Source organism: Rhinolophus sinicus, chromosome 14, assembly GCF_057876585.1.
Source record: "Rhinolophus sinicus isolate RSI-liver-muscle chromosome 14, RSI-T2T, whole genome shotgun sequence".
Classification (NCBI taxonomy): Eukaryota; Metazoa; Chordata; class Mammalia; order Chiroptera; family Rhinolophidae; genus Rhinolophus; species Rhinolophus sinicus.
The window spans coordinates 47,944,833-47,972,589 of NC_142514.1; the positions used below are offsets into that span (position 1 = coordinate 47,944,833).

The 27,757-nt window shown below is 36.5% G+C and overlaps 1 protein-coding gene and 1 long non-coding RNA gene across 13 annotated transcripts in view; both read left to right on the top strand.

Annotated features, from left to right (window-relative positions):
* The window catches only part of LOC141572110 (uncharacterized), a 55,755-nt gene extending 45,614 nt beyond the window's left edge, over positions 1-10,141 (top strand). Inside the window, exons 2-3 of the long non-coding RNA XR_012497260.2 lie at positions 2,024-2,110; positions 6,686-10,141. This is a non-coding gene — a long non-coding RNA (uncharacterized LOC141572110). The remainder of the gene's footprint in view (positions 1-2,023; positions 2,111-6,685) is intronic.
* A 1,715-nt stretch (positions 10,142-11,856) lies between these two features.
* LEPR (leptin receptor) overlaps positions 11,857-27,757 on the top strand; it is a 78,293-nt gene continuing 62,392 nt past the window's right edge. For 2 of the 12 annotated variants that reach the window (XM_088791187.1, XM_088791186.1), the window contains exons 1-2: positions 11,943-12,144; positions 12,447-12,487. The gene's annotated coding sequence lies outside the window, so the exon portion shown is untranslated. Of the gene's footprint in view, positions 12,145-12,446; positions 12,488-12,593; positions 12,709-18,224; positions 18,262-26,538; positions 26,676-27,757 lie in introns of those variants that run through there. The other 10 variants (XM_088791188.1, XM_088791189.1, XM_074334873.2 and 7 more) reach the window with 10 other exon arrangements.

A 27,757-nucleotide genomic window follows, 5' to 3' on the forward strand; every position in this document is an offset into this window, starting at 1 on the left:
GTACCAACTGGACAAACAGTTAACCAAGTTTACTATTTGGAAGTGCTGAAAAGGCTGTGTGAAAAAGTTAGACGACCTGAACTTTCCACCAACAATTCATGGCTCTTGCATCACGACAATGCACCAGCTCACACGGCACTGTCTGTGAGGGAGTTTTTAGCCAGTAAACAAGTAACTGTATTGGAACATCCTTCCTTCTCACCTGATCTGGCCCCCAATGGCTTCTTTCTTTACCCGAAGATAAAGGAAATATTGAAAGGAAGACATTTTGTTGACATTCAGGACATCAAAGGTAATACGACAACAGCTCTGATGGCCATTCCAGAGAAACAGTTCCCAAATTGCTTTGATGGGTGGACTAGGCACTGGCATCGGTGCATAGCTTCCTAAGGGAAGTACTTGGAGGGTAACCATAGTGATATTGAGCATTGAGGTGTTGTAGCACTTTTTCTAGGATGAGTTCGCAAACTTAATTTGCAGACCTTGTATATAGGGTTTGGTACTATCCACAGTTTCTGGCATCTACTGGGGCGGGGGGTCTTAGAATGTATCCCCACAGATAAGGATGGACTACTGTACAACTAATCTATAATTGAAACAACAGTTTTGATGTATGCTATGAAGTTTATATCTGAGAACTGAATGTTATAGGAGATCAGCCACAGACACTCCTGAAGAGTTTGGGAGGAATCCAAGAGCTGAGAGAATCACAGAGTAGAAAGAGCCATTGTCCCTTACCCTAGAGCTAGGGGTGGAGAGAAGACCCTAGTGTTCTGGACAATCTGGGGTAGCATGGGGCAGTATGTAGGAATGGCTCTTTGATGAAGGCAGTCAAATCTGAACCAGCTTCAGAGTTCCAGCTTGACTCAGTAAGATGAAGAAGCAGTACGATACTTCCTGAGAGTAGCATAGATATGGTTCTGGGTGTTGGAAAGCCTTGCCAAGCTGCCTGTAGCTCAGAGTGGTATTTGGAGAACATTCTTGCATTTCAGAAAAGAATCAGGAGCAAGCAAGGGGATTCATTGATCTTGAAGTGACCTTTGACATGGACCTATGTAGATCAACACCTGAAAAACAGACACGATGAAGAGTCAGATGACAAATTCAACAGATGACCAAGGGTCAGAAACTTTGCTTATCATGGGTCCTGCCTGCCTTCTTGTCCCACTGACACCTGCTTAGAAGTTAGGAGTGAACTTAAGGAAAGAAATACAAGTCTGAATTCATTGAGGTTTCGTTTCTATGCATTGGTAAAACAGGATCTCACTGAAGAAATTAAGTTCAGTTGCATAAAAACATTGTCATGTTTTCTGAAGACCTGCTTATATGGACTGAAGTTCAAATTCTGTTTTCTACTATAGACTATGTTCTTCCATGTGACAGAGAACCTGACTGCTGGCAGCTGCAGCTCACAACTTCATATATTCACCATCTGAGGGGGGAAAACTCTTTATTCCTTTTCCTTCCGCCCCTTGGTCCCTCCACCCCAATTCCTGTTTGAAAAGACTCAGAAAACAATCTTGCCTGGCCTTCTAGTCATGTTCCCACCCCATGGACCAATTACAGAGCCAGAAGTATGAGATATTATGATAGATCCAGCTTGGACCATGTGCTATGTGGCCTCTGAAGCCAGGATGCTGTAACTAACTGGCTGTCTCCACTAGACTCATGTGCTTGGTTTTGGAGGAGGAGCAGTTTCTCTGCCAAAAGGAAATACTTTTATTTATTTATTTATTTACTTTTTTAATTAGTTTCAGGTGCACAAGACAAAGCAAAACTTAGGCGTTTATCATTTATATCCCTCACACTGTGTGAACCCCCCTCCCCCCATCCACTATCCCTCTGTACGTTCCCCAAATTAATTTTCAAAACCCCGTGGTCATCTTGTGGTTACCGACTATTTTTTTAAACCTCTCACCTTCCCCTTATCCCCACCCCCCCCGCCCCTCTAGCAACCCTGAGTTTTTCCTCCATGTTTCCAAAACTGTCTCTGATTAGTTCATTCACTTATTCTTTTCTTTAGATCAAAAGGAAATACTTTGACCAGAGGAAGAAGAGAAGAAAAGTGACTGAGAAAATAATAGTGTCCTTCACAATCTGTTTGAATTAGGTATCCATCTAGTAGGACCACTACGAATAAATGTTTCCTTAATGTTACATTGATATGATCAAAGCAAGTAACTAAAATAATTAGCAGGATATTCACTATGTCTTATATGACCCATTAGAACTAGAACCCAGACTCTGAAAAGAAAAAACCCCACAAAAAACAAAACCAACACAAAAAACACTTAGCCTTTACATTGTTCGTTTGTAAATTTTGCAGCATATTAACTATGAGACTTGGCTTAAAGGCCAGTGAATAGCCCGGTGCTTTTTGCTCTCAAATCCCATTGTACTCCTGCCGAGAACAAAGTGTTTTGTGCTATGTGAAAATTTGTTTATGGTGTATGTGGACCAATCATCAGGATTATTATTGGCCACTTTCCTTTAAGGTCCATTGGGACTTAAATCTGAAATGCATTTCTGTGAAAACTTCACTTAGCTGCATAATTCTGAAATGATTCTTACCAACTGTTTATTCATAGCAGGCTTCTCTGTAAACAAACAATTCAATTGGCTTGCCTTTCAACTCCAAGCAGCTTTATGATCTCAGTTTAAATAGCTGCTTTGAGTTTCATTGCTGTTATACAGCTTTTTATGCCGTCAGAATAATACATGTCTCCCACATTCATGCCAGTAGCACTCTACAGAGCAAGAAAAGACAGTCCCGCAGATTTGGATCCTAAATGAGTTGCGATGGGGCAGGTCGCAAGTGGCAAGTGAGCTCAGCAGCTCAATAGTAACCAGGCTGCCCCAGGCCTTAAGGAGCATCAGAATGGCTCTAGTTTCCAGGAATAGTTTCCAAAGAATGCATGATATCACATAGATATTTTCAATTAACTCTTTTTATTTTCTGACTATAAAAGTAACATGGTCATTGTAGGTAACTTGGAAAGGTAAAAATGAATGACTAAACAATTCCCCAAACCAAAGATAGCCACTGTTAACATTTTGGTGTATTTCTTATCATTGTTTTTTTTGTGTATATATTTTTAAAATCCGTTGAGATTATGTTACATATAGAATTCCTATAATATATATTCTATGGAAATTTAGAATAAAAATATCTCTTTGATATGTAAATTTTAAACAGTGCTATAGGTAAGTAATCACTGTAATTATTCATAAAATAAAGCATTTTTGTTTTTGTTCTTTTGAATTATACAAATGGAATACTACAAGATTTGCCTTTTATACTTCAGTCCAATGCACATTAACTGAGCAATGTCTACATCCAAGATACTGTGATAAACACTTTAGGGGATTAGAAAAAAGTTGATAAGACACCACTTTTGTCCCCAGGGTATTTATATAGGTATATATACACAACTAACCACTAGATGACTGAGAAAGTGTTTTATGATAAAATGGTTACAAAACAAATTTCCAAATGATCATAGCCTATAGGTAGCGTAGCTCCAATTTGGCAGATTACGAAAAAGGGTCAATTTAGTTATCTTAGCATTTTGGCATGGAATTCGACCATTAGATGGTGATGGGTGATGGTTGAAGGAGGGGTGTTGTGGAATGGAGGCAGAATTGAATTGAATAGCATGCTGAACAGCACTGAACGAAAACAAGAAGTGAAAAAGAAAAAAAAGCAAAGGTGTGTTTAGGTAACTACAAGTTACCCTTTGCATTGAAAGAACACACTTGGTAAAGTAACTCTCAGATAATCTACTGCGAATGAATCTGAATGTCAGACTGATTTAAATTTTATTTTGTAGGCAGTGGAGAAACATAGATACTTTTGAGTAGCAGCATAAAATGATCAGGGCTGTACCTTAAGGGTATTATAAGAGACCTAAAATTCTTAAAAGGAATGAGATGCCCATTTGTATGTAGGTGGGTGTTCATATAACTGTTTTCTAAATATACTTTTTAAATAGAAATGGTAGATATATTTTCATTTTTTTTCTGTACTCCAAGAATAATTTTTTAGAACTTTTTAGAAGAACATAAAAATTTCATGAAATATTTTAATGTCTAACCTTCCTTGTCGTTGGTATTTTAAAAATGATTTGTAACTTGACAATGAAGTAAGTATTCACTTGTTGTATATATATTTGTTTCTTTTGTGTTTCTTTCATAACATGCTTCATTCACTCAAAAAGGATTTATGGAGCAACTATATGAATAAAATTTTATATAATGAGTATTATAGGAACTATGTCTCTTGGATAATTTGGATTAAATTCTGGGCCTGGAGATAGAATTTTAGTAAGAAGAGTTTTGAATAAAATTCTTAGCATTTAAGAAAAACTATTAGTACTTAAGATAGTCAGACATTCTATTGATAGTAATAATCTTGCTCTTAAATATTTGGAAACTCAGATTTTCTACATTTGTTCTTCAATTTCTTTTCCAAATTTTCAAAGTGTTTTTCTTTCACTGCTTTTTGACTACTACATTAACTTTGAATTACTGAAAACCTTTTGAAAAAATGAAATGCGTTTTAAGGGTACTGTTCGTGTTCAATGTAGAAAATTGATTTTAGGCTTTCATTAAATCAGCTTTTACATTATCTGCTCTAAACTTTTTATTGATAAATATATTTCTCGTGTTGACAGTGGTACTGGCTACGATTTAGTCAAATAAGTTGGTCTACTAATTATCTAGAAATGGCACGTTAAGTGACTCCAAAGTTCAAACATCCTTATGTAAAAGGCTTTCTCTTCCAATGTTTACTTTGGTTTCAGAATTCATTACTTAACTAAGCACTATATTCTTTATAATGCAGTTCAGTACAATTAAATATAAGAAGACATTTACTCAAATCTAAGAATATACTTGAATATTTATGGTAATTAATTGTATTAATGAATTATTATTATTTTTTTTACCATAGCACCTTTTAAGTTTGCAAATACAGCTCTTATTTTAGATCCAAATGCCTTTGTATCCATTTCACAAAGCCTCATGACATATTCTGAGATTCCATTTTTGCTACTCTGCCACTCTTTTTCCTTCCAAAGGAAAGAATAAATTAGAGCAATTGTAGCAACACAGAAGTCACAAAATGAAGGCCAACTTTAGTGATGCTTTTTAGGATCAGGATAAATAAATAGTCTCAAATTACTCTCATGAAATTTTAACATTTGGGGAATCTCCCATAGTTGGTGCCCCAGACTTAAAGAATTAATACATAATCAATCTGGAAGTCACAGCAGAGCATATGCATATAAACTGTCAAATTACTTAGTGGTTCTTTGGCTGCTTGACTGAATTGGTTAAAATCAAAGCCTGTGTATGTATGTTTAAATAAAAGCCCTTGCCAATTAATTTTCCTGTTTCAGATGTACTGATTCACCCCAACCCTCTTGAAAATAAAATGTGTGTATGTTGTAACACACACACACAGACACACGCACACATACACACATTTTATTTATTTATTTATTTATTATAATGGAGAATAGAGGCAAGGAAAGTAAGTAAAGCAATCATAACCTTTGGAGGGATGAAATTGTTCATGCTTTATGAATGGTGAATACACCGCACTGTGAATAATAGGTAACATTTTTACTATAGAACTTGTCATTTGCACCCCAAAACTTGATCATATAAACACTGAAGCTGCAGCTCCAAATCATAGATTCTTTGATGCAGTGGGGACATTAATTACCATCATTCTAGTCTAACCTCTTTTCTACCCAATGTTGTCCTACAATATCCCTGAAGGACAGTCGTTCAGTCTCTAATTAAAAATATCTAGTGCTAAAGAGCTCATTTTGTCTCACCAGGTAGCCCATTCCACTTCTAATGGCTGTGAGAACTAGAAAGTTATTCTTTTGATTTGGTTTAAATTTGGCTACCTATGTTTTCTGCTTGCTGATTTTAGTTTGGTTTACAGGAGCTATCCAGAAAAATCTGCCACTTCTTTATGATTGTCTTTTCAGTGTTTGAAATAAAATATCATTCTTGCCTTCCACCAAAACTGATTTTCTCCAATTACATTTGGCATGCCTATTAAAATACAGATTTCTCTTTCCTCACTGCCAGGGGCCTTTATTCATTAGATGTATGATGGGCCCCAGGATTTTTGTCTGTTTTGTAGTGTGAGTTGTGTTTGCTGCTATGTATTTTTATCAGCCTGTTTTCTGTAGGTAGAATTTTGGGGGTCCAATGATTTTCTTCCATTTTGTACTCTATCTCTTTTATTCCAAGCTTGCAGTGTTTCTACTGATATAAAATTCTCAGAACCTTGTAGGTGTCCTGTGTATGTTAAAGAAATTCACTCCGGAAGAAAAGAGGCTTGCTGTGGATCTTCCCTATATAAATTCCCATCTCTATTTTGGGGCTCTGAGAAGATCTGTGAGTTACATACTTAATCTCTTCAAAAAACCTTTTGTGTGACTGTATACTCTGATTTTTTAGTCTTCCTGAAGTATTAGCAAAAGATTGACCAGCTACGTGCTTGGCTTTTTCTCTACAGCATGCTTTCCTGGCAGTGAATTGCTTACTTTCTGCATCTTTTGGAAACTGGATAAGCTGAAAATTTCCCAAATCATTAAGTCCTGGTTCCCTTGTGTTTAAGAATTCTTTCCTCAATTTATCTCTCTCTCCTTGTGTTTTACTCTAGGCAGCAAGCAGCCAGGATGCATCTTCAACACTTTGCTTGGAAATCTCCTCAGCTGTGTATCCAATTTCATTATACAGTATACAAGTTCTGCTTTCTGTATAATTGCAGGACACAATTCTACTAAGCTTTCTGCCACTATATATAACAAAGATCCTCCTCCCTCAAATTTCCAATATCATGTTCCTCACTTACTTCTATCCTCACCATCAGTCACTTTAATGTCCATGTTTCTACCAACAGTCTCTTCATAATGATTTAAATATTCTCTAAGGTGATGTATGTTTTTCTACCATGTTCCGCACTTCCTTCTGAGTCCTCACTAGCAGCATGAACAGTCTGTTTAAGGCAAAATAGGCTTTTTCCATCATGCTCCATAAACATTCTTCCAGTTTCTGCCCACTGCCCAATTCCAGAGCCATTCCCACCCACATTTTCAGGTCTTTGTTATAGCAGTACTTCATTTTCACTTACAAAAAAATATTAGGGTTCAACCACAGAAGCAGAACCAGTAGGAGACACATAGTAAGATACTTATTGCAAGGCTTAGGTGATTGTAGGGACTGGCTAGGCTAGTTCCTACATAGAGCAGACTGTCAAGAAAGGCAAGCTGGGAATTCTCGGTCATGGACGGAAGGTTCTGTGGAGTTTCTTTTTCTTGAGGGAAGCCTCAGCTCTACTTTTACCGCCTTTCAACTTACTGAACCAGGCCCACCCTGATTATTTAGGATAATTTCTCTCACTTGCAGTCTACTGATGATGGACTTTAATCACGTCTACAAAATCTCTTCATAGCCACGCTTACATTAGTGTTTGATTGCATAACTGGGGGACTATAGCTTAGCTAAGTTAGCACACCAAGACCATTAGTGTGTCCTATATTATACTTCTTCTACTACCCACAGCTGCGTCCTCACACATAACCTAGTTATTTTCATTTGAATGTTCAGGGTTTAAAGGGATTTATTCTCAGAGATGTCTTCAGAATCAAGATAAGATGTTTTCATCTTATTGGCTTGTTGTACACAATAGTTCTTCAATTAGCAGTTACACCTTCACAGGGGGCAAATTATTTCTCCATGAGGATTTAGAAGATTGATGTACATTAAATATCAATTTCTTTTGGTTGGAAATGGCACTGATAGTATTTAAATAATCTATTTCCTTGCTGGGGACCAACAGCATTGGTATCACCTGGGAGCTTATTAGAAATGCAGACACCAGGGCCCTACCCCAGGACTCCTGAAGCAGAATCTGTACTTTCAATATCCCTAGTTTGATTCAGTTGCACCTTGAAGTTTGACAAGCACTGGTCTACTACAATTGCCTAATTTCTTCTGTTACCCTTGCTCGAGGCTCATCTTTTTCTTTTTCTGCCATACTTTATATATGCAGGATGTACTTCTCTTCCTCCAAATTTGAAAACACAATTCTTGAGTCTAAAAGTTTGCAACATTTCATCATGAATAAAGGTTAAAATCCAAATCACCTTCAAAATCCCATATAACTTTCGATGTTCTTCCCAGTAGGTCTCTATGTATTTTTCCAGGTACATTTTTCTGAACATATCACGAGCTCGAGCTACACAATTTGCTGTCCCCTAGGGTACCGTGCCTTTTTCCCTCTGTGCCTTTCCTTCCACACTCTGTTTCTCTGCGGGGAGTGCCCTACACGACCTGGTTGAACTATGAGAACCCTCGCTTGACTCCTCTTGGATAAAAAGGACCTGTGCTGTTTGTCTTGGTCATCATGCCTGATATGTAATTGCTACTGATTATCTATTAAGGGAGCAATAAATGAGCAAAATAAGGGAGCAAAATATGACTACCCAAAATGGTTTCCAGAGATGTGAAGAGTAAATGAGATGATAATAAGCAAACATAATTGAGTACTAGGTAAAAGTACTATTGTAAAGGCATTATCTCATTACTTTTTATGACATTTCAGAGAGGTCATTATTACTATCACCTCTATTTTACACAAAAAGAAACAGACATGACCTGGTTGAACTATGAGAACTCATACAAGATCTTATCATAAGTTGCATAAAAACTCAGCAATATGGCCTCTGATAGATATCAAAGCATCTGGCAAAGTCCTTCACAAATGCAAAATTTGAGATTTGTGTGGTAATTAGACATATAATCAATAGTTATAATTATCATGTTATTTTAAAAGACTTTCGAGAAAACATTTAGAACACCACAGACAGGGTGAAGTGCTGTTTTAATTAAACTGTATTCCAACAAACCTTTCTGAGCATCTACGTGTATTGTAGTGGATATCTGTGCTTTTTTGTTGACTTCTTCAGTAAGAGCATCCTAATTTTATTTTGGGGTACCACTTTTCCCCTGCTAAGTTATTTGGTTAGGGTGAGATCAACTCTCCTCCCTTTCTCTGTTTTCATGGAGTGTACAGGTTACTCACACCTGGATAGTCATCGTATTCCAACTCTTTGGCCATCATGACCCAAGTAAGTTAATAAATAAGACTTGGTTTGGTAGTTGTTAACATATTGGTTAATTGTTTCAAATTGTAAGAGTGGAAGAGTGAGAAGGAAAGTCAAAGAGAGAAGAGGTGAACCAGGAGAGAGTCATGAAAATCGTTGTAAAGAGTTTCAAGCAGTGCTATATCAATGTTATGAAATTAATAGTTGAATAAGGTTTATGTATTTTGAAACTAACAACCAAAATACGTGGACAACCTGTTTTATTCATTGTAAGTAGCTGTAACTTCAGTCATGATTGATTGCTCTTCGCGGGATCTGTATCTGTGTAAATAGGCATATTATTGATTTTTTTTAAAAAAAGAGAAGATAGGCGATCTCATTATTTTCTTTTTTAAATCAAATGTTTCCTTTTAGTGATTTTTTTTTCCTCACTCAGGAATGAGTTAAGGTGTTAATCCTTTCTTGTTATCATGGAGAAGTTTTTCAATGTGGTAATAATTGCCTAATTGGTAGTGATTTATTTTTACTCATCTAATCAGTCAATAGCTCTTTATTGGCCTTCAGATAGGCAGCAGGCTTTGTGCCAGAGGGAATGAAATTCAAAGGTGTCCCTTAGCCTAGAATGTAACCTCCACAGGAGTTCCTGACTCAGAGCCTGATGCCTAGCAGACATTCAAGATTTGATCATGGTATCAGAAATCCATACACGTGGATGTGGGGGTGTATTTCTGTATTAATTTAACAATGGTAGCTTTGAGGAGCCATGCTTGGTCTTTAAGTATTGCCTGTGACTCAAACATGAATTGAAGGCTTGGGCCTTTGTAATTCTTTACCTTATGGCAGTTATTCCTCATAATACTCAGGTTTAATGATCCTTATTTTCAGTAGTTCACAATGAAATAATTTATGACAATGATGCTGGAATGACACCCTGATACCATAGTAGGTAATTTTAGTCCCTAATAGTTTACTAGCTTTAGTGAATTGAATGGTGGCTCCCCCTGCCACCCCCCCCCGCCAAAAAAAAAAAAAAAAAAAAAAACACAAACAAAACTGTCCACATCCTAAACTCCAGACTCTGTGAATGGGATGTTATTTGGGTCTTTGCAGATGTAATTAAGTAAGAATCTCCAGTTGAGATCCTCCTGGATTATCTGGATGGTCCCTACATCCAATGACAAGTGTCTTTATAAGAGACAGAAGAGAAGAAGACACAGACATAGAGAAGGCCATGTGAAGATGGAGGCAGAAATTGGAGTGATGCAACCACCAGCCAATGAATTCCTGGAGCTACTAAAAACTGGGAGGGGCAAGGAAGGATTCTCCACTTAGAGCCTTGGGAGGGAATACAGACCTGACTACACCTTGAGGTTGGACTTCTGGTCTCCAAAATAGTGAAAGAATAAATTTCAGTTATAAATGTTAAGTTTGTGGTCATTTGTTAAAGCAACCTTAGGAAATGAATATGCTAGTTTATACCAATTATCTAATTAAGGATTCTGCTGTGTTGTTTTATTTCATAATAATTTGGGAAAGTCAGTATCTCTATTCCAATTCCTGTCTCCGCCCAATGGAGACATTGGTCTGTTTTTTGAGGTTTGAATGAAAACTCAAAGGTTAGTGCTTCTGGGTTATTTTTGCCTTTCAAAGATGCCCCAGAAAGTCCATTCAGTGCACAAATATGAAATTTCTGCATGAAGTGACCTCAACAGGTGGTCTGGAGATCCAAATGCTATTCAGAAAAGTGACACTGGACCTGGGAGGAAATTTCTATAGGGGAAAAGTTCCATTTACAAAGCCCCACAAGTTGGCAGAGTGGCTGGGTCAGGGAGCTAGGAGACCTTGCTTACTACCATACCCATCTCTGGGTTACTTTCTCTCTGTGCCTCTGATGCCTCTTCTTATGAGGGTGTTAGGCAAGTTATTTCTAGAGACTTTTTAAAATTAACCGTTCATCCAACCTAGAGTATGTCCACTCCCCTTTATTCATTCTTCCTCACGCTGTTTCCTTCATCTCACCCATCACAGTTGGTAGTTATATGAATACTTGCGTGTCTGACTATTACAACTCCAAGTTCAAGGAACATAATAACTGCCCCTAGCATATTGTCTGGCACACAGTATGTCCTCAACAAATCCATGAGTGAACATTTTGAGTGGAGAGCAAGAAAATGTCTAATTACTTTGGGTTTGGAATCAGGCTGTTGAAGGATTTTTGTTTCCCTACATCAAAAGCCATTGAATTTCAAGATTGAAAAATAAATGGTCATTTAGTCCAACCCCCTACTTGGTGCATGAGTGGCCTCGTCAGCCTTCCTGACAGCATGACCAAAATGCTTGGCTGAAACATCCTTGGTGATAGGAAGCTCGCTACCTCCCTACTTCGGGTCTCCCATTCGTTCTCCTTTCCCACTCCTCCCGATCATTGCAATCTTTATGGTATCATTTTCCACACCTGATGGAGCAGAGACATGGAAGTCCGCAGGTGGGAGGAACAGAGGGAACCCTAGCCTAACTCCGAGTCTGAGAACCTCTGGCTCAAGGTGAGTGCGCTGTAGCTGACTGCAGGATGCAGTAGCGGTGCCCCCTTCCTGCTGGGTTCGTCTCTGCTCTCGGACTCCGGGAGCGGGTGCGGGGGCGGGCAGGGGGTCCTCCTTCTCAACATCTCCGCTTCTCCTCCTCCCCGCCCGCGGCCACGCGCCTCGGCGCTCCCTGCCCTCGCCGCTCGGGTTCCCTTCTGTCGCTCCCGAGCTGTCGCGGAGGGCGCGGGCACGCGGGCGGCCACCCGACTCTCTCTCCCTTCTCCCCAGCCCACAGGCCACCCCCACCCCCCGCCCCAACCTCCCGCCAGCTCCTCCTCCGCACACACTCTGCTACCCTTCTCTCTCCTGAGAGTTGCCTGGCATCTTCGGCGAGGAGTTTGGAGCGCCCCACCGCAGAGACCACGCCGGCTGAGCGCGAGCCACGCAGGTGCCATCTCTGCCTTCCATCTGGGTTGGATCCTGGCATCGAGGTGGGACCCGCTTCTCTCTCCTCCACTCCCTAACGCCACCTCTTCCCGCTCCCGGCAATTCCAGGAGTGGGGCGCTGGGCCGCCCGCAGCCTGTGGGCCACTTGGGGACCAGGAGTTAGGGCCGGCCTGGAGGCGCCACTGGAGGGGCGCCGGGGATCTCTCGGCTTCCCCGGGGCTGGGAATCGGGGGGCCCCGGGGCAAGGGGGTCGGCGAGCACAGCTAAGTGCAGCCAGCCGAGTCTGGGCTCGCACCTGCCGGGCACGTCCCGAAAGGACGTGCCACCCGGCCAACTTCTTTTCCAGGTCTCCTTCCTACTGTGGAAACTGAAAGGACTCGTAAACCAGTAAGTCCTGGGGCCCGGAGGAGGGATTTATGGGTTTGGATGCAAAAGAAAAAAAATTGTTGTACACCCGAGCCTCTGTTTTCCACTCTCTCTTGCTCTCCTAAAGCACATTAACAAACAAACAAAGAAGAAAACCCAATCCTAGCCAAAGCACTTATTTAAAGGGATTTATAGAGACGAGAAAAAGAGACCTAACTGAAGAATCACTTTGGAAACCCCAGGTACGGCGAGGCAGCCTAAGAAAATGGTTATTGTGGGTGCCATTTCTAGGACTTGTGTGTGTAAACGGAAGATGGCACTGGCTCTTGTAAGCCTGACGGAGTTCCTTATAGTGAGGGTGGTTCGGAGTGTCTTCTATTAACGTTTATTTCCATAAGTATTAAAGTACCTTGAAACAAGTACTCTTTCAGAGCTTTGGACGTGGAGTCAGAATTTTGGTATGATTGCCATTTATCTGTGACTTTGCTGTTAGCTTGACTTCTCTGGGCCTCAGTTTCCTCATCTGTCAAATTAGAGGGTTGAATTAAGATTCTGAGGGCCTTTTAATAATATCTAAGATGTTTCCCAACTTAAAAATTTATAATTCTTTAACATGCTACAAACATTGCTAGATTCATAATTTCACGACATTTAAAAAATCTATATTGATCTTGGCATTTTGTTTGTATGCATTTAGGAATTGTGCTTTTAGGGTATTCCAACCAAAAATTAAAGAGAAAAACACTTATAAAAGGATTCAGAAATACATAGTTTATATGTAAATATTTAGATCATCTCTCCCTCTTCCTCAAAGAATCCTGTTCAACTTTAAGTTAGTATTTACAACACTGCAACAAAAACATGTGACTTTAGCAAAGTACTTATTCTCTTTCAGTATTGTATAGTTGGAGGACATAAAAATTGTTTTGGAGGAAAACAAAAATTGCACCTTTCCTAGCAATTACTGCTCTTGAAAAGTGTTTGCTACTTTTTAGCATAAAGTTGTGTGCAAAATATTAAAAAAAATGGTTTCAGGCCACGTCAGAGCCTCTCAGAAATGAGCTCAGGAGCAGAGATGCCAATTTTAGTAAAGCATTTTTGTTGTCTTGGATTGAATCCCAGAAAATAGCAGAGGTTAACCAAACAGGTAAATAAGAAATTAGGTTTTGACACACACACAAAGTTTTATAAGAAGTGGGCACTATAAGTGTCAGCTAACCTTTCATTTCCTTTTGATAAAAAAATGACAACAAACAGCTTTTGGCTGAAGGAGATAGAGAATGTTAGAATGGCTTTTGTTGTTACTTGTAATTCAAAATTATTTGAGACTTAGTCATCAGACTTAGTCATCAGTCATTAGGATAGGTTTAGAAGTGTTTTGGCTCTTTTTGGTGGCTTTGATCTAAAGTAATGGGTTTGTACCAGCATGTACTTTGTATGCAGTTTGGGATAATGGAGTGGATTTGAAATACTCTTTTATGAACACATTTTAACTTAGTTTCAGTGCCTTTTCACTTTGGGGCTGACAGTGTCATGAATCATTCAGGCATTTGTCTTCCCTCATCTTCTCTGGTGAAGTAGATGGTCATCTCCTTAGAAACAGAGGCTCAAAACGTTCAGCAAATTGGTTTTTGAATGAACAGAGAGTAGTAGTAGAACTTAAATACCCTGGCTTCTCATTGCTGGTTGGAAAACAACTGAAAACAGTGGCTGGGTCTGACTGCTCAAAGGTCCACAGCCAACTCATTCATGGCTTAGAAGCCGTGGTTGGCAGAAGCTCTATTTCTCTTTTGTAATATGGGGACTTTACTCTCATGAATTTACCAAGAAAAAACAGGCATGTCTTCACACTTAGATCATTATTATATAACTAAATGATTTGTATTTGTGAAGTACAATATCTCAGGGGGTCCTGGAATAAAACTAAAATGTCCAGGGAAAAAAAAAGAATTGTCTTGGCCATACTGTACTGCATTTTTCATATTGAGAGCCAAACACACATGCGGTACTAAAACACATGTCCTGTGGAGTTAAAAATGAAGAAAAGGGCTTATAGTCTGCTCTAATTCTTAAGATCTTTGGAGATTTACAAATTCTGCATTTAATTAAATCAGAAAGTCACAAATGTTCACCTCCTGGCCCACTTTAGTACATATAACCTTTTAGTTTAAATTCAAATTTGGTCTGCTTATTATTTGGAATATTCCTTCTCAAATACTACCTAAAACTTTTGTGACAACGGTGACATTATCTGTTGTCTTTTCCCACACACGATCTTATTAATTAAAAATTTTTTAACACTTTGAAATATAATATTTATAGGGAGAAGTACGTAAAATAAATGTACTGGTCAACAAATAGTATAATAAATCATTATAGCAGATAATTGTAAGGCAAATACCCGACTATTCATCTAAAAAACAGAACATTGTTAATACTCTGAAATCTCTTACTTGTTCCTTCCTCCTCACAAGTTTAGTTTCAACTATTTTTTTGGAATTTTATATGACGACAGGAGGCATTCTTTCATGGATTCTTTTGCTTAACATTATGTTTATAAGATTAAGCCATTTCTTTGTTCCCCTTTAAAGCAAAAACTTTTAAAAAGAGATGTTTATATTCCCTGTCTCAAATTCATTTCTTTACATTCTCTCTTAAACCCATTCCTATCAATCTTTTGTTTTTAGTACCCAGCCAAAACTACTCTTGTGATAGTCACCAACGAAATCACCTTTCCTAAATCCAGTAGTCAGTTGTCAGTGTTGATTTTACTTCACCCATTGGTACGTTGTCACAGTTATCACCCTCCGCTCCCTGTAATATTTCCTGATTGATTTTCAGGGTTCTGTGTGCTCTTGATGTTCCTCCATCACTGGCCACTCCTTTCTATTTACTTTGCTGGTCTCTCCTCTCAGAGGTTTCAACCTTAGAATGCCTTAAGGTTTAGTTCTTGGGAGCTCTTTTTTCTATAGTCTTTGATGAGTTCATGCAATCTCTCTCTCTCTTTTTTTTCCTGCAATGTCTATGTCTGTATACTGATGACTCCAAAATGATAGCTGAAGCCTTGACTTCTCCCCCCAAACTTCCGACCCCTGTGACCTCTATCCAGCTGCCTACTCAGCATTTCCATTAGGATGTCTAGTAGACATCTCCAGCCCAACATACTCCAAATGGAATCTTCATCTTGCCCAAGTCTACTCTACCTGCAGTCTTCCCCATCTCCATCTTTCAAATTGCTTCGTCCCCAACCTTGGAGTCATCTTTGATTTTTCCCATTCCCTCAGACCTCAGATGTAATGTGACAGGAGATCTTTTTGCTCTGTCTTCAAAGTAAATCCAGAATATAATTGCTTCTTATCATCTCCACACTGCCACCTTGGTCTGAGCTGCCATAATGCCTAACATGGATTATTGCGAGGCCCTCCTAACTGGTCTCCATGCTTTTACCCTTTGCTTTCCAGAATCCGTTTTCAGAATTGCAATTAGAGCTCTTGTTTTTACAACATATGTTTGATCATGTCATCTTTCTGCTCCAAACTCTCCAATGGCTTTCCAGTGTATATGGAGTAGGAACCAAAGTCCTTAAGATGACCTACAAAGCCCTGCCTGATCTTTCCTCCGCCCCTTTACCTGTCTGATCTCATTTCCTACTGTTTTTCTCACTCAGTTCCAGCCACACTGGTCTCCTGCTGTTCCTTGGCTATACTGGAGATCATCTTTGCACTTTAACTTCCTCTGCTCTGGGGGAATGCTCTTACCCCAGACATCCACATGGCTTACTACTTTGTTACCATCACTTCCTTTACATCTTTGCTCAGTGGTCTCCTTTTCAGTGAGGCTTATCCGGAATATCATATTTAAAATTGCATATCTTCTTACCTTGCAATACACTCTTTCCATAGTACTTACCACCTTTTAAAATACTGTATGACTTCTTATTTATCGTTTTTTGTCCTGTTTATTTCTAGTAGAATTTAAACCCCAGGAAGGCAGATTTTTTTTTTTCTGTTTTGTTCACTATTGTATTCCTAGTACCTGAAATAGGCTGAGCCTATAAGAGATGCTCAGTAATTTTTTTTTTTTGATTGAATGCTGTTATTGACAGTGGCTATTACTTGTTTATTTTCATTGCTGGATATAGTTCATTGTATGAATACAATATCTTTATTGTTTACTGATTCCGATTACAGATAATTGGATCACCTCCCTTCCTCTCTTGCTCCTTCTTTCCCTCCACCTCTCCCTGCTGTAGTGTGGATCAGTACTCCAATCCTTTTTATGGTCAGATAATATTCCATTGTATGGATATACCACTTTTTGTTTATTCATTCATCGGTTGGTGGACATTTATGTAGTTTCCATTTGTAGGCTATTTTGAATAATATTGTCACTAACATTTGTGAACAAGTTTTTGTGTGAATGTATATATCACTCTTGGGTACATACCTAGTAGTGGAATTACTGAGTCATAAGGTAACACTGTGTTTAACATTTGAAAATCTGCCAAACTGCTTTCCAAAGCAGCTTCCGTCATTTTACATTCCCACCAGCAATGTACAAGGGTTCCAGTTTCTCCACATCCTTCTTAACACTTGTTATTGTTCGTACTTTTGAATATAGTTGTTCTAGTGGATGTGAAGTGGTATTACGTTACGGTTTTGATTACATTTCCTGATGACTAATGATGTGGAGAATCTTTTCACGTGTTTATTGGCCATTTGTATATCTTTTTTTGGAGAAATGTTCTTTGCCGATTTTTAATTGGGTTATTTGTCATTTTACTATTGTGTTGTAAGAGTTCTTTATATACAGATACAAATCTGTTGTAAGGTATATGATTTGCAAATATTTTCACCTTCTGTGAATTAACAAATGTCTTCTTCTTTTCCAATGTCTAGGCATCTTGTCAAAAATCAATTTGTGAAAAATGTAAGGGTTTATTTCTGGAATCTCAATTCTAATCCATTGATATATATTTCTATCCTTGTACCAATACCACACCATCTTTACTACTGGAGCTTGGAAGCACGTTTTGAAATCAGAAGTGTGAATCCCCTAACTTTGTTCTTTTTCAATATTGTTTTGGCTATTTCCTCCATATCCTTATGAATTTCAGAATCAGCTTGTCAAGTTCTGCACAAAATGTAGCTAGGATTTTGAGGGGATTGCACTGAATCTGAGATCAGTTTGGGGAGTACCCTGTTTCCCCGAAAATAAGACCTAGCTGGACAATTAGCTCTAATGCGTCTTTTGGAGCAAAAATTAATATAAGACCCGGTAATTTTTGCTCCAAAAGACGCATTAGAGCTAATTGTCCGGCTAGGTCTTATTTTCGGGGAAACACAGTAGTATCATATTAATAAAATCAAGTCTTTTAATCCATGAACATGGGATGTTTTTCCATTAATATAGATATTCTTTAATTTCTTTCAGTGATGTTTTATAGTATTCAATATACAAATCTTGCACTTCTTTTCTTGAATTTATTACTAAGTATTTTATTCTTTCTGATGCTATTGAAAATGAAACTACTTTTGAAATTTTATTTTGTTCATTGATAGTGTGTAGAAATACAAATGATTTTCATATGTTGTATTCTGCACACTTGCTGAACTTATTTCTTAATTGTAATATGTTTTTCGTTACTTCTTAGTATTTTCTATATACAAGATCATATCACCTGAGAACAGAGATAGTTTTACTTCTTTCTTTCTAATCTGGATAACTTTTATATCTTTTTCTTGCCTAATTGCCCTAGATAGAATCTCCAGTTCAATACTGAATAAGAAGTGAAAGTGAGTATCTTTGTGTTATTCCTGATCTCAGCAGGGAAATATCTAGTCTTGAACCATTACATATTATCTCGGTTGTGGGTCATTCATATGTAGCTGTTATGAGGTTGAGGAAGTTCTCTTTTATTTCAGTTTGTTGAATGTTTTTATCATTAAGTGATGTTGGAGTTTGTCAATTGCTTTTTCCATTGATATAATCATGTCTTTTACTATTATGATTCATTAATTCCTACATTGATTGATTTTCATATTTTATACCAAACTTGCATTCCTGAGATAAATCATATTTGGTCATAGTGTATTACTTTTATTTTTTAGAATTAATTAATTAACTAATTAACTAATTAATTAATTAATTAGTTTCAGATGTACAAAACAATGTAATAGTTAGACATTTCACCCCTCACAAAGTGATAACCCCCCTCCCCAATCTCTTGCCCCTCTGACATCATATATATCTGTTACAATTCCATTGACTATTCCCTATGCTGTACTCCACATCCCGTGACTATATATATATTAAATTATAGTTGAAATACAATATTATTCAGCTTCAGCTTCAGGTGTACAGTGCAGTGGTCAGGTAGGTTGGATAATACTTTTTATACATAGTTGGATTTGGTTTGCTAGTATATTTGCATCCATATTCATAAGGGATGTTGGTCTGTAGTTTTTGTACTGTGACGTTTTTCTCTGGTTTTGGTATCAATAATACTGCCCTCAGAATAAGTTGAGAAGTATTTAAAATTCTTGGTTTTATATTTTTCGCCAGCAACCTTGCTAAATTTTATAATTAAGTCAAACAAATTACAAATAGGTACTTTTGGATTTTCTTCTTTTCCTGTCACTTATGAATAATGACTGTTTTGTTTCTTCCTTCATAATCTTTAAACTCCCCCACCCCTTCTCTTACTGCACTGACTAGGACCTCAAGTATAATGTTAATTTGAAGTACTGACAGAGGGAATCAGTTCACCATTGAGAATGGTGTTTGCTTTGGGTTTTGGTAGGTAGCCTTTTTCAGACTTAACAAATTCCTTCTATTTCTAGCTTGCAAATAGTTTTGTTTTTGTTTTTTTGTTGTTTTTGGTCATGAATAGATGCTGACTATTATCAAATGCTTTTTTTATATTTGCTGATATAATCTGATGCTTTTTCTCCTCCAATTTATTAATGGGGTAAATTATACCAATTTTTAAAATACTAAATCATAGTAGGCCCCTGTTCCACTACCATACTCTTGCTATATGAGCTTTTTATGCATTGCAGAATTCCATTTGCTAATACATTGCCAAGGATTTTAAAAAGTCTGTATTCATGTATAAGATTGGCTATAATCTTTTTCAAATTGTTCTTGTGTTTTGGTATTAAGGTTATGTTAACTATAAATTTGAGTTATTAGTGTTGACCTCTTTTTAGTCTCTGGAAGAGTTTTTGCTGATTTAAAATTATTTTTTCCACTGTAAAAATCTTTGGTGAAACCAGAGTTTCTACCATGGATTGGACTTTTAATTGATTACAGGAACATTCTCCTCCCTTCCTTCCTTCCTTCCTTCCTTCCTTCCTTCCTTCCTTCCTTCCTTCCTTCCTTCCTTCCTTCCTTCCTTCCTTCCCCATTTTTTTTCTTTCTCCTTTTGTGTCAGCTTTGGTAAATTATATATTCTAAGAGTTTGTCCATTTCATCTAAAATTTCAAAGTTAACTGGCATAAAGTTTGTCTAATTAATTCTGTGTTTATGTCCCCCTTTCATTGCTAACATTGGTTATTTGTACCTCATTTCTTCAGTCTCATCACAAAATTTTATTAGTTTTACTTGTCTTTTAAAACACCAGTTTTATGTTTGTTGATTCTTATTTTTGCATGTTTGCTTTCTATTTCACCAATTTCAGCTCTTATCTTTATTATTTCCTCCATTTTACTTTTTTTGATATTCCCTTTTGCTGTTCTAACTCCCTAAAATGAATGATAGCTCATTAATTTTCAGTTTTTCTTTGTTTTGAAATGTTATTTATGACTCTGAATTTCCCTCTAAGTACCCTTTTGTCTGCATGAAGTAAGTTTTGAGATGCTTTATACACTATCATCTGTTAAAAATATATTTTGATTTTCATTACACTTTTTTTTACCCAGTGGTTTGCTCAAAAATATTTTTCTTAATGTCCTAATATATAGCATTTGTACAACTATATTTTTGCTATTTATTTCTGCCTTAAAAACTCTATGGTCCGAGAATGTGGTTTAATCCTTTGGGTTTGTTTGTAACATGCTTTATGTCTTTGTGCATGGTCAGTTTTTATAAATGTACCATTAGTGCTTGAAAATAATGTGTAATCTGCATTTTTGGGGAGCAGAGTTTAATGTATGTCAAATTGGTTAATGTTGTTCCAATGTCATTTGTTAATGTTCCAGTCTCACATATCCTCATGTATTTTGTATTTGCTTATTCTATCATTCTTTTGGAGAGTGGGTTAAAATCTTCCGCCATATATGTAGATTTCTTTTTCTTAGTACTCTGAATTTTCACTTTATATATTTTGAAGCTACATTTTAATATGCATATGTTATTTTGAAGTTATGTTGTATATTGTATATATATATACGTATATATGTATATACACACGCACATTTAAAATTATTATATATTCCTGGAAGCTTTTATCAATTTGGAGTGACTTTCTTGAGTTATAGTTCTGCTTTTGTAGGGTTTTATTGGGGGATATTATATATCTATATCTATATCTATATCTATATCTATATCTATATCTATATCTATATCTATATCTATATCTCTATCTCTATCTCTATCTCTATCTCTATCTCTATATCTATATCTATATCTATATCTATATCTATATCTATATCTATATCTAATCTATCTATCTATCTATCAACTTTTTTCAGTAGTTCTGAGTTATGATTATCTTCATACTTCCTGGTGGCTTCAACATGAAAACCATATATCTGTATTCTTGGATCCACATTGAACCCTTGAATCTACATTGCTGACGTGCCAAGCTTAAAGATGTGACTAATGTCATTATAATACTTTCAAGTGAATTTTAGTAAATATTCATAAAAATATCATACAGAGAAATGCTGGATATATAGTAAAAATCATTGTCAAACTTAAGTGCCATGAACTTGGAATTTTAAAATCTTTTTCAGAATTGTCAATACTTCATATGTTTCAAGTAGGCTCTCTGAAATTTTGGGGAATATTGATTCTCACCAAATGAAAGCCAGCAAGTCACTTATTCTTTCAAAAACTTAGTAGGCTACATTCTTCCCTCTTACACAATTTTATGGTACCAAATAAAATCTCTCAAATGTAAATACAGTCCACTTTCAGTTAGTGGCCGTTGAAATGATTAGGTAATCTACCGAGCTGGGTCCCAGTTGTGGCTCTGCTTTGCAATGCATGGAGACTTGCTGAGGAAGAATACAGCTGCGGGGAGCCATTGCCTGGTGCACTGTAAATGATTTGGAAGGAGAGAGTCATGCATTTGAGAACTATTTGAGAAAAATTTTATGGTACCCTATGGATCTCTTTAAATCCAACTAGAGCACTATGGACTAGCCACTGAAAATGACCGCACTGGAGACTCTTACGGGGCATTATGGTAGTAATATTAGTTTTAAAGTCTTTGCCAATTAGTGGGGAAAAATCCAGAACTGATATAGATTTACAAACATGTATATATATGTGTGTATAACAGTGAATGAGAAAGAGAGAAAGAGGAAGGGAGAGGCTCTACTTTTGTGCCAATAATTTCTATAAAGTTTGTGGGTGCATATAAGTATTTTATCTTGTTGGTACTAGATAATAGCTAAAAGTTTGAGCCAAATAGATTCTCAAGAGCTTCTATAATGGTATTACAATAAGCTTTAAAAATGTGGACTCATGTTGAAGAACAGCTTTTACCGAATATCTGTCTTGCGAAGGCGTAGAACAATTTTGTCAGAATTATATTTTCCCATTTCACTTTAACTAGCAGCTGTTATTTGGGTGTTTAAACCTATGAAAATTAAGAAACTATACACATGAGGTAATCAAACAATTAATTTTCTGTAAGCACCAACAACATTTCTGAACCAAACTGGCCAATGTTTAAGAGATGAAAAAGAAAATAAGTTATAAACATAGATAAACCCACACACATTTAGTAAACAGAGAAAATAAATTCTAAACACATGGAAAGAGAAAATAAGCTATAAACACACATAGATAAACAGAAAGCATACTGGCACATACATAATAAGCACCCCATAACTGTAGTTGCTGTTATATTACTAAGATGTTACCTCTTAGAGTTATGACGTACTTATCATATTAGACCTACCTAGGAGGTAGCTGGGTGACCTGGGTGTCTGGCAATAACACTGCTAGTCACAGGTTTGATTTGGGGGAGAAAAGGTTTTTATACAGAACAAACAGGACGTAAATTGTTCTTTCTATAAAAAGCAGTCATCTGGGCAAGTGGCTTCTTGGTATTTTGATTCTAAGTTTGCAAATCAGTTCTCTCACAGGAGTTCCTTTCATCTTTATTGATATCCTTTGGTTGATCTTTGTTTTCACTGACCATAAGTTCTGTGGGAATGTCTCTTGTAATACTTGCAATGCTAGTGTAATGCTTCATATCTTCCTCATTTTTCAAAGGGGCAGTTAAATTTTCACTCCTCGCTGGGATATGTTATGATTCCCCCAAACTAGAAGTAACTCTGATTTCTACTAGTTACCACTCTTTCTAGGTAGTTGTGATTCTTTTAATCTAGACATCATGGATATTTAAGATAAGCCACCATTTTTGTACTAATAAGAAAGAAAAAGCTCTGCCTATTTAACTATTTTACAATGCTTTCTCATCCTTTAGAATTTTTGTTTTGTACCTACTAAGAGAGGCTTTTAAGAATTATTTAAATAAAGCTTTTGTTGAACGCATATCCCCCTCATAAGGAAAGTATAAATCAAAGAAATTGGTTAAGAAATTCTTTTCCATATTCAGAATCTGGTTTTTCTTGAATCATTCTTCAACTCAATGCTGTTGATGTCAGTATTTTCCCAAACAATAACATACTATGGTTATCAAGAATATTGTGACGTAACACTTAATAAAAGACCGCTTCACTATTGTTCTTGAGATCTTGTAGGTTGGCCGATTTTGCACATTTGATTAAAGCTGGCTGTTTATTGACCTTACCGTAAGATATCAACATAAGGTTTCTAGACAACCCTCAGGGCTCATATTCCTTCATCAAATGTTCTTTAAATAGTTTGTTGACCAAAATATTGATGGGTTAAAATGTTACAGTCTGTCATGAGGAAAGTGCCCCAGTTTGTATGTATGCAATCAATGACTACTAGATCGCAGCCGCTACCAGGCCGCTGGTAATTGTCAGATGGCATCGATTTTAACAAAGATCCTGATGTCAGAGGTGTTAAAATATTTTGAACCTTAAAATAGAAGAAATAAAACACTATTCTCTTCCTTTATATTTCCTTAGAGTTCAACTAAAATTTCACTTCTATGAACCTTTTGTTGTTCTCTATGATTTTGTTAGTACGTCGCTATGTTTTTCTGAAAACGCATAGCACTTGAATTGAAAGGACGGAATAATAATTTTGCATGAAAATAATCAATGTACATGGTTACAAAAACCTACTGTCATAAAAGAAAACTGTAGTCCCCTGACCTACTACCTTCACTATGTCAGTCCCGACTGTGGGAACAACTAACGAACCATTTCTGGTCTTGGTTCTTAGACCTGTGGCTATCCGTCTAGGGCTAAATCATATGCTTACACCGATTCCTTTCTCACTTCTCTTCTCTTCTCTTCTTTATTTAACAACTGTAAACAGACACTGTGGTAGAAGAGAAATTAGCTTACTGATTTAGCCTTCTTTTTCCCTTTTCCACATATAATTATATTAAATTTCTAAGCTCTTTTATTGGTTACCTTTGTAATGCCCACCACTATTTCTTATTCTATTCACTACAGTTTCTCTTGGCCCCTTACTTTATAAGGTTGGTATATTTTAACTTTTGACTTCTCACTATCTCTCCTTATATAATTATACTACCCCAATTTTGACAACTATATAGTGGAGAATGTTGATAACATTTTATATTTAGTATTTTGATTAATTAAATCTTTCATTTTGTCTATTGGTTGAGCCCAAAAGTTGAAAAATCAGTAAATTGGGATGTGTTGCAAATAAGTCATTTTTTGTTGTTGTTGTTAAATAATGGATTTTCTTTCAACTGGATTCTTTAGTTCCAGCATTTGCTCAGAATTATTCCATATTTTATTTTTGTTCATATTTAGATCAGGACTTTTTGTAGAGCTTTTTTCAATTAATTTTATTTCTTCTTACTGGGAGAAAATATGTGGGCCTTCCTCTTTATATCTTTAATTTCCATTTTTTTTTAAACTTGTTCTCTTTACTTTTTGGAATCTATTTCATTCTTCTTTTTGAAGACCACTGAATTCATATTCATATTTGGACTTGTGGCTTCAATTTTGAACTATAACTTCCTTTTCTCGTTTGTGCTGTTCTGGGTTTTGTTTTATTTTCTGTAGCTTCAGAATCATATTATGTCTCATGTTGACTCCATTCCCACCTTCCTCCTAGCTATTTCTTTTCGCGAACCTCTGTATTCCAGCTGCTATCTGGACTGGTCATTCTCAAGTCTGCAGAGCAATCAGCTAGGCTGCAGTCATGCTTTCCTGAATCCATGTTTTCCTTTTTCTTGGTTTACTCATTTTGCTGGAATTTCTTGTTAATGTAGTTCTGAGAAAGAGATTCATAAGATATAAATTTCCTAAGTCACTGTGTTATTGAAGATATATTTGTTTTGCTCTGATACTTGCTTGACTGGCTAATAGAATTTTAAACTGTAGATAATTTTCCATCAGGAATTACTGGATTGTCCTCTAGCATTCAGTGTTTTGGTATGAAACTCTTATTTCCATTGTTTCTCATTTCTTTAGTGATTTTTCCCCCTTGGGAGAATTTTTCTATCTTCTCTTCTTTTTTGCACTTCTCAATTTCTTAATGATATGTTTGGAAATGAATTGGATTTTTCCCTATTCCTCCTCCTTGGAAATTGGTAGACTTCTATTTTTTCCAGTTTAAAGACTTATGTCTCTTATTAGCTCTGGGAAATTTTCTCATTATTTCACTGATCATTTTTTCTTTATTCTCTTTTTTTGGAAGTACTATTGGTTGGACATGGCTCTCTTGACCTTTTTTTTTTAAAGCATCTTTTCTCAGTTGGTCCCCCCACCCCGCCCCCCGGCCTTTGGGAGGAATTAATTATGCAAATGTGCTTTCTAAACTTTCCATTGAAAATTTTTTTATAACTATGCATTTAATTTTCCAAAGCTCTTTCTTCCTCTGATTATTCCTTTGTTAGAACAATCTTTGAATTTATGGATTCAAAGTCTTCTGAAATGTCTCTGAAGATACCACTAACATTTGTTAAAGATATTTTTTCTTCTCTGATTTATCTTTATGTTCCTTGTGACAGGTTTTCTTTTTTCTCATAAAATTTTCCATTATATTGAAGACTTTCTTCAAGTTTTAGTTAATATCTCCATTCAGCCAGGCTGTTAGTGAAGAAATAGGAAGACTGTGAATTCTGTGCATATCGGCAGTGTTTGCCTGAACCTTCATTTCAGGCACTTAGTCAGGAGCTGCCATTTATGCTGAAGGTCTATCCTCCTAAATGTCTGAAAGTGTAAGGTCTTTACCATGTTGGTGCTATGTATATACTTAAAGCCCCAATTCTCCTCCAACAACAGTCTACATTTTACTCCTTAACATATAAGAGTATATAGGACAATTTTTTATTGTCTTTGGCTATTTGACATCTTTGAATATTTTGCTTATGTTTGGGGAATTCACCACTTTATAAATCAGTGGCTTCTCAAGTTTTCTGGCTGCTTGCATGTAGACTGTGAACCAGGCTTTACGAATTAGAGGCATTCATGCCAGGTTTTAGATCAGAAATGTGGGATATGAAAGAGCAGATGTGCTCACAGGAACTCAAAGGTAATAGGCGTTGAGGTTTCAGTCATAACATGCAGTGTCTTGGGCAGGGCTGTCTTTTCTAGACCAATCTACGTGGAATTTTGGGTGTTGTTTTCAGCTGTGTGCTTTATTAGTCAAGTTCTCTAGTCCTTGCTGAGGTAACCCCAAATCTTTAGTGAATTCCTTTGTACTTAAACTAGCTAGAGTTATTTTCAGTTGTTTGTAAACCACTTGCCTGACTGTTACAGGGAGCTGGGTTTGGCTGCTGTGAATTGTCTGTAAGTCAGATATTACATACAGAGAGCAAAACGTCCTCTTCTTTCAGCTGCACCGCACACTGCCCTTCTGCCCTTTACCATTCAGAACATCTCCAAAGGTTTGCCAGGTAAATTTGTTTTCTCATTGATGACAGTTCCTTCCCCAAATATTCTAAGTAGTTACTTCCTTAATTCTATTTCATTAGTCTTTGCTTCATCTTTCAGAAATTTCTTTAAATCTCTCTTTTGCTGCTGGTTCCCTCTCATTCTCTCTGTTCTAATGGATTGATATGATTTACTTTAATTCTCAGTGCATCTCAGAAGGAAGAGAAGATCCATTTATTCATTCAGTTTGCCATGTTGAATATGAAGAGTCATGGTACTTTATTCATATTGGTATTGTAGTACTATGCAATGTAAAAGTCATAAAATAATGTTACTTCTTAAAGTAAATTATGATTAAGTAAATTATTAATTTGTGTATTTCTAGCACCCTGTGTGGTAACTTACATTTTACTAAATACTCAGTTAATATTTAAATGAATTGATTTATGTACCTAGTTTTAAATTACTTTGTAGGTAAGATGCCTATTCTGACCCAACTTTCTTGCTTTATGGCACCCAAATTTATGAATCATAGTTGATCCCGCTGCATTTTTAAGCAGTTAATTTGTGACAAGGTCACACAATTAGAGTCATATCAGGAATTAAAGTACTTGAAATTATGTTTTCTAAGTGACAAATACTTATGACAGGATGGTGGGAAAAATATATATTTTTTTAATTTCAAAAATAATTTAGGTCTTTAACAAGCACTTGATGGGAAAAACAAAACCAATTTCTATCCTAAGTGAAGAAATAAAAGTAAACATACTTAAAATAACATGGTTACTAGAGATAGACCAGGCTATATTTATTTTGTTAAATTTTCCACACTTGAAGAAATAGTGTTTTTCATTTATATTTAAACAAAATGCTTAAATGTTGCTATGTAAGTGAAAGACAGATGGCTATTTCTCCAGCAGAAAGGAAAAGCAAAAATTAGTGGCAGATGGAGCTTATTGAGTTTATTGGTCAAGGCAACAGAACTGTCAGAATTGCTTTTCTTACAAACCTTTCTACAAACCTAGAGACCTTTTGTTATCATTGGAGCAAGTTGTAAATAATTTCCTTCTTGCCTAATCACTCATTCAAACACTGAGACTATTCT